Genomic DNA, 8,479 nt, shown 5'->3' with positions numbered 1-8,479 from the left:
TAATATCTTATGGCTGAGTTACCTGCATCATCAGATAACAGGGGCAATACTTCTCACCTAGGACTACGCAACATGCCAGCAGACAGTAACTGAAAATCCATCTCAATTTCTCATTTCTTATATTTCAGGGCTCCAATTCCTTGAGAAACAAGAATTAGCAGCAAGCAATTGTGTAATGTAAGGCAACTTAAAATGAAAGATGAAGTCACAAAATCGAGAGAAATTACTGTATTTCAACCTGAATTGACAGATGACCAGCCCATATGAGTGAACAAGATCAGAAAGTGTCACAAGATTATTTTTAATACCCCTCCCCTTATGACTAATGTCATATTTCAGTCCAGCATAAGTGGGCCAAAAAATAGTTCCTGGAAAGATAGATCCGTGATTGATCTACCATGGTCAGGAAAATGACTTAGAGGTTAAATTTAATTCAGCAAAACATTAATTGAGAAGATCGTTTGTGCTTCAAAACACTGGTACTTTAGTACAACTTGGTTCTGTGGTATAAAAATGTTGTCATTCTCAAACCAACCTACATTTAATCTCCTGAAAGTGTATTCCTTTTCAAATGAACTTTTTGAAATCACACTTACCAAAATAACATTTGATAAGTAGATGACACTTAGTGACACTACAAGTTTTTCAAGTGTAGGGAGCAAGTTACAATAGACTTGATTCATTTACCCAGCACTAATGTCAGACAGGTTCAACCATTCATTAAAGTCTAAAAGTAGTACCACGCACCATTTGTGTTGCTCAGTAGGTGCCTTCCAGAAATTTGTTTAATAGATCAGCCTCCCATATTTCAACCCTAAACATTAGCTAATAAAGTAAATTTCATCACTTAATAAGGGGCATTTTAAAAAGTCACAAATACTTGCCTTATCATATGCTGTTTTGTTTTCCCTCTGTCTAACACAGTAAGAAATATGTCTTTAAGTCTTGAATATGGGTACTCATCTGAGATGTGACAAAATCTATCTTCTATTTCTATCATATTCTTCTATATTAGTATATGTTACTTTCCTTCTTTTTCCAAAACTTATAGGTAGTAGAAAGTTTTATTCCATGTAATATAAAATAATCACACATCATTGTACAAAACCATTTATAAAAACTGGTAGTTAAGAATACATTCAAAGCCATTTTTAAACTTTCTTGTTGACTAAAGATTAATCTTCAAATGGATGAGAATATAATCATGTCTAGGTGTTTCAAGTCTCCAGTCTTGCAAATTGTTATTGCAGATGAATGAATTATGGAAATATAAGCTGACATCAGTTCAAGTATGTGCAGGACTGAAACTCCATGGAATGTATATAAACCTTTCAAATATTAACAGACAGTTTAACAGAATGACTATCAGGAAGTTGAAACCAGAGAGCCATAATAGTAAAGACATAGAATGAATGAAAAATGGAACAAGGGGCAAGTACAGCTAGAATACTCAATGTACACATTTGAGAAAGGAAGTGGTAAATCGGAAATAAATCTTGGAGAATGGAGTGGTTGAGAATGATAGATGGTGTCACTGTGATCCAGGAGCAATGGATAATTAGGTGGACATATTTAATTGTAAGACACTTGCACAACCTTTGGAAATTCAGTTAAAAAAACACAAAAACAAATAAAAAACACAACCAAACAGCAATCTGTAGGGAGTATGAATATGACCTCTCAAAAATTTTAAGCAGTTAATGGAGGGAAGTCTTAGTAAAAGCAAACAAAGATGTTCAAAGAGGGCAGTTTGGCGTAGGGGAGTATTCTGAACAGATTTAAATAGATTATCTAAGGTTATAAATCACATATATCTGCTGCAAATATTATCTTTCTTCTATGAGTTCTCTTTGTCTGAACTTGATACTCCAGTCCTGAGCCACAATTGATAGCTTGGAAAAATGGAATGGAAGAAACAAAATGAAGAACCCATTACTCCACTGTAGAGAAAAAAATCCTTTATTTTTTCCTCTCATCTCTCTTCACTACATTTTATTCATACTTTTAGGTCAATTCATTTTGAATTACATTTTCCTTCTTTATTCTGGCAAAGTAATTGGTCAAATAATTCACTAAAAGTTATTTGCCATTTTATTTTATTATGCTGTTTAATTGACTAAGCGAGTCCATTAAACTTTCCTCTTGTATTTGGTTGCCATGAAACAACATCTATGTTAATGAGGACAAATCTAATGTAAAAATTGTCTCCAGAAAACCAGTCCAAGAAACTGTGATTACAAATACTTGGCTAACTTTTTTCTTTTTCCTTTACCTTGAAAGTCTTCTTGTGTCTAAATTGCCCAGAAAAATAGGTGCTCCATCACTTTTTGTTTCAATCAATTCTAACCTCAAGGACATATTTTGCTAACAAGATGCTTAGAGGAAACCAAAAAATACTCAATTTTTATCTTCTCACTTAAGACTCTCCTTAGATATCATATCAGGAACAGTGAAGTTTCTCTTTGCAAAATTATTTCAATATATTATTTTTCTCTTGTTCTTGCATTTGCTCACCAAGATGTATGGAGAAGAATAGAGGTAAATCACCCATACCTTGGAAGACAGGTCTGTTACAAAAAGACAACGCTTCTGTGTCCTACTTCTATGTCCTCCTCTCAGCTCTTTCCTGATTTCCAATTAAACACAGCTTCTTGGCTATTGAAGCCTCACCCACTGCTTCATCTTCATAGTTTTTTTAAAACTCTTTTAAGGGTAGAGACCCAGCTATATACAACCAATCTGAAAAGGATCCCAAACCTCAAAATCTAAAGGAGTTTTATGACTCTTCAGGAGGACGATTGGGAGACCTAGGACCCCCCATGCCATTCGTTTGATCATCACATTCCTGCCTCATTTTGTCCCCTTTCCTATTGGCCAATATTCATCGCTGTAACTGATCTGGATATGACCAGGTGTCAGGAATGGTAGTGGTTAGAGCCCCGTTCTTTTTTTGTCTAGGAGACAACTCCTCCGCTACTTGCACTCTCAGCAATCACTGGCAACCCAATGACTCATATCCTTTTGCAGGTTTGGTACGTGTTCCCCCATTTATTGTTCTGGCTACTAATGACTCTCAGTTTTCCCAGATTCATTTGATTCATCCGTGCACTAAAAGAGCAGTAGGATTGATCCTTGCAATCGGGTCCGCAATCATCGCTACAGTGGCTTCAGCTACCACCGCGGCTGTATTGCTGTCCCAAAGCGTGTCCACCGTGCAACAGATAAACCAGCTCATCCCTCAACTGTCATCCATAGAATTATAACATTTACAAGTTGCCAATCATCTTAAGGGAGGCCTCCTTGTGCTCCAACAACAAATAGACTTGCTCCAAGAACAGATTACGTTTCTTTGATTACAACAAGGAGGACTATGTAATGCTTTGACTAATTCTGTCGGTCAGCTTACCACTCCCGCACCCAATTTCACTGAACTTAGTAACTACCTCAAAGGCCCTAAGTCCCTTAAGTACTTAAACTTCAACCAAAACCTGCTGCATGATGTTACCCACCTAAACCAGACCACCATTCAGCTTATTCCCGCTGTCTCCTTTTTAGAAGATGTGCTTAAAAAGTTACAACAATGGTTTTCGCCATCCTCTCTGGTCATCTGGGGAGGCCGTGCACATGTAGGGCTTACTCTCCTAGGAATTATTAAATGCTTGCACTCCCGGCAAAAATGCCTCCAATGACGGGTCACCATAATGACGGTCCTTTTAAAAGAAAAGGGAAAATTTGTGGGTAGAGCCGGTCAGATCTGGTTGAGTCAGCTAGAGTAGCAGTTGAAGCACACTTCCTGCTCATAGAGACGTGACCCACAGGCACGTCTGCCTAGCTTTCCTGCCATGAGCTGTCCCTGCTCCCTACATGCCCCCGGGGGACCAATCAGTGCCTGTCACCAAGCAGTGCCCATCATCAACTCCCCGCTAAGTAATTGGCTGGGAAGGACTCAGGAGGTTGGGAAAGTTGGAGCTATAAAATCCCAACCCTTGTGCAGAAATAAACCAGAACTGCTTAAGCCTGTTCTCCCAACGTGTGTTCCTTGAGTGCGTCGTTCACACTTACCTCCTGCCAGAGATCTAGCCCTACAATGTAGCAATGGGGGAGTCCTTATAGTCCTTCACCTTCATTAGACTTGAAGCTAAGAATCTGTGATTAGTTGGAAATCAGGCAAGAGCTAAGAGGAGGACAGAGAAATAGGACATAGGAGCATTGTCCTTTTGTGAAAGACACTGTCATCCATGGTATGGGTGATTCAACTCTATTATTCTCCATACATCTTGTTGAGCAAATGCAAGATGAAGAGAAAAAAATAATCTATTGAAATAATTTTGCAAAGAATAACTTCACTGTTCCTGACATGGTATCTAAGGAGAGTCTTAAGAGAGAAGATAAAAGTGCAGTATTCTTCGGTTTCCTCTAAGCATCTTGTTAGCAAAATATCTTTGAGGTTATAAGTGATTGATCCAAAAATTGGCAGAGTACTTATTTTTGAGGGCACTTTAGACAAAGAAGACTTTCAAGGTAAAAGAAAAAAGAAAAATGTATAGCTAAATATTTGTGATCACAGCTTCTTGGACTGGTATTTTGGAGACAAAGTTTTACATTAGAGATTGTCCTCATTAACATTGATGCTGGGTTTCTGTGGCAACCAAATGCAAGCGGGAAGTGTAATGGACTCGCTTGGACAAGAAAACAGCATGATAGAAAAAAAAGGCTAATAATATTTAGTGAATTATTTTGACCAATTACTTTGCCAAAACAAAGAAGGAAATATTTAATTCAAATCACTTGACTTAAACTTATGAATAAAAGTAGTCAATAGAAATGAGAGAAAACGTAGACGACTGTTTCCTCTCCAATGGATTAATGGGTTCTTGATCTTGTTTCTTCCATTCTACCTTCACAAGCTATCAAGTGTCGCTCAGGATTGGAATATCCTTTCAGACCAAGAGAACTCGCAGAAGAAAATATTTGCAGCAGATGTAGGTGATTTATAACCTTAAACAGTCTATTTAAATCTGTTAAAATTTCTCCTCTACCACAAATTGCTCACTTCGAACAGCTTTGTATGCTTTTCCCAAGATTGTCCTTCATTAAGTATTTAAAATTTTGAGAGGTCATAATCGTACTCTATAGAGATTGCTGTTTGGTTGTGCTTTTTGTGTGTTTTTGTTTTTTGTTGTGTTTTTTCACTGAATTTCAAAAAGTTGTGAAAGTGTGTTACAAAAATGTCCATCTAATTGTCCAATGTTCCGGGATCAGAGTCACTCCTTCTATCATTCTCAACCAACCCCTTCTACAAGATTTATTTCTGATTTACCACTTCCTTTCTCACATGTGTATATTAAGTATTCTAGCTGTACTTGCCCCTTGTTCCATTCTTCGTTCATTCTATGGCTTTATTATTATTCCTTTACTATTATTACTATTAATTCAATTTCCTGATACTCATTCTGTTAAACTGTCTGTTAGTACTTTGAAAGGTTTATATACATTCCATGGAGTTTCAATTCTGCATATACTTGAACTGATGTCAGCTTATATTTCCATAATTCATTCATCTGAAGTAACAATTTGCAAGACTGGAGACATGAAGCACCTAGACATGATTTCATTGCCCTCCATTTGGAAGATTAATCTGTAGTCAACAAGAAAGTTTAAAAATGGCTTAGAATGTATTCCTAACTACCAGTTTTTATAAATGGCTTTGTACAGTGGTGTGTGATTATTTTATTTTACCTGGGATATTTTCAACTAACTATAAGTATTGGCAAAAGAAGAAATATCAAATTTACTACGGTAGAGGAATATGATAGAAATAGAAGACAGATTGTATGTTTGTCAAATCTCTGATGAGTACCCATATTCAAGACTTAAAGTCATATTTCTTACTATGTTAGACATATAGGGAAAACATAAAACACCATATGATAAGGCAACTATTCATGACTTTTTAAAATGTACTTATGTTATGAAATTTACTTTATTAGCTAATGTTTTGGTTTGAAATATTGGAGGCTGAACTATTTAACAAATTTTTGAAGGTACCTACTGAAAAACACAAATGGTGGGGGGTACTATTCCTACACTTTAATGAATGGTTGAACCTGTTTGGCATTAGTGCTGGGTGAATAAATCAACTCTATTGAAACTTGCTCCCTACACTTGAAATACTAGTAACCTCACTAAATATGATCACTTGTAAAGTGTTATTTTGGCAAATGTGATTTTTAAAAGTTTATTTGAAAAGGAATATACTTTCAGCAGATTAAATGTAGGTTATCATTTATTTGAGAATGACATTTTTATACTACAGAACCAAGTTTACTGAAGTAACAGTGTTTTGAAGCACTAAGGATCTTCTCAATTAATGTTTTTTGAATTATATTTGACCTCTATGTCAAGTATTCCTAGCATTGGTAAACCAATTATGGATCTATCGTTCAGGAACTATTTTTTAGCCTGCTGATACTGGACTGAAATCATTCATTAATCATTAGGAGAACGGTATTACAAATAATCTTGTGACATTTGTGGTCTTTTCCACTCATATGGCATGGTCATCTGAAAATTGAAAGTTTGAATTACTGTACTTTCACATTTTGTGATTTCATCTTGCATTTTAAGTTGTCTTGCATTTCCCAATTGCTCACTGCTAATTCCTTCATTTCAAGGAATTGGGGCCCTGAAATGTAAGAAATGAGAAATTGAGATGGGTCTTCAATTACTTTCTCTTGGCATGTTGCATGGGCATAGGTGGGAACTTTTGCCCTAGTTATCTGATGATGCAGATAACTGGGACCTGGGATCCTAGGACCCATGGATCCTGTAGAAGAATAATACCTTTTAGACATCATATCAGCAAAATTTGAGTATAATCAGTAGGAATGCTTCAGAAATATGGAGAAAAACAATTTGGGACCAGCGAGTTAAAACAATAAACAGAGCAGCAGAGTAAAATCCCTCATAGATTAGAGGAAAACAACATTGTTTTTTTTACCATGTGAATTCAGAAGACCAAGAACACGTAGAAAGTATCACAAGTTTATACCGAAAACATTGCATTGATACTTTTTATATTCTAATATATATTCTAATCCTGATTATTTATATTCCAATCTATTTATTGGAATAATATAAATTAATTTGTCAAATTATCAATTAATTCCAGTAAGATCCACTGTGTGAAATATAAAATCAACACATATAAATATAAAATATATAATTATCTATAAGAAAATGTTTTGCATTGTTCCGTTGTGGTTAGGGAATCAAAGGCAACTGTTTTAAAGTATTATTCCATTGCCTCTACCTCATTGTTTAGGAGAATTAGAACTAAAGCTTTACCATTCGGGGATGTACAGCTTAGAGGCAAGAGGAAACACTGTGGTTAAAACACTACCAATTTAAGGCCTAATAACCAGGAGAAACATATGGACTTCTCCTGGAGCTATGGAATATATTTGGTGATAGAAAATCAGTGGTGTAACTTCCTGCCTGGTTGGATGGTAGTCAGGCCAGGACATTAGGTAATCATGCATATGAACAATTTTTTCACCTTCTTGGCTTTAGCTACTTTTGAAATGGTAGGGTGTAATAAGCAGTTATATTTTGAAAAAATACCTTCTAGTCCGAACAGTTCTGTCTGAACTGTTTGTCTCTATATAATCCCTTGTAACTAAGATTAGTTTTGCTCCAGTAAGACAATCTATGCTGTCAGGGTAAGACATTCTGGTTGGGCTGTTCCTACATGAAGCAAGGGTGAAAGGTCAAGGAGACATTTGTGCCAGCAAGACCTCATTTGGGAAATTTTAAGCTGCAGAAATTTAGAAGTAGCTCTTAAGCAAGGCTTACTTTTAATCCATTAGCTCCACAAAGCTAAATCAGTTAATAAATAAGTACTTGAAAATCCATCACCTTTGCACCTATCTATAACGGCTTCAAAGTATGATCAAATTTCAAATGAAAAAGACTTAAAATAGTCATTTACAAAAACTTGCAAATGTGAGCAATCGAACAAACAACATAAGTTTTTTCCACCATACACAGAATTTTACAGAAATAAGATGAATAACAATTTTGGGAACAATAAGGTTTCCTTGTTACAAATAGGCAACTAAGGATATATACCTGTCTTAAGATTGCATCATTGATTACTTAAGTTTATAGGATACTACATGCTTCAGCAGCAGGTCTACCCGAATTACAATACAGAGATTTACATGCCTCTTGCACAAGGATGATATGAAAATTTGTGAAGTATTCCATATTTTTCATTCTTCAGATGCAAGAAATGAAAAACAGTTATTCAAAAGTTGATTACAAATATACAAGTGTAATAATATATGTAATTCATAGAAATAAAAGTTAGTTTGACATCAGTGTATTCAATCTTCACCGTTTTAGAAAGGCCTTTACATAGCATAACCTTTATAAAACTTTTTAAATAAATAACATTGTCATTTTATCCCAAAGAAAT

At 35.5% G+C, this 8,479-nt stretch overlaps 1 pseudogene; it reads left to right on the top strand.

Moving 5' to 3' along the window:
- The first annotated feature begins 8,177 nt into the window (after positions 1-8,177).
- Positions 8,178-8,274, top strand: LOC138827314 (U6 spliceosomal RNA; annotated as a pseudogene).
- Positions 8,275-8,479: the final 205 nt, after the last annotated feature.

Source organism: Dipodomys merriami, unplaced genomic scaffold, assembly GCF_024711535.1.
Source record: "Dipodomys merriami isolate MVZ:Mamm:240054 unplaced genomic scaffold, mDipMer1.0.p SCAF_1539, whole genome shotgun sequence".
Taxonomy (NCBI): Eukaryota; Metazoa; Chordata; class Mammalia; order Rodentia; family Heteromyidae; genus Dipodomys; species Dipodomys merriami.
This window is presented reverse-complemented; position numbering and strand designations above follow the sequence as displayed.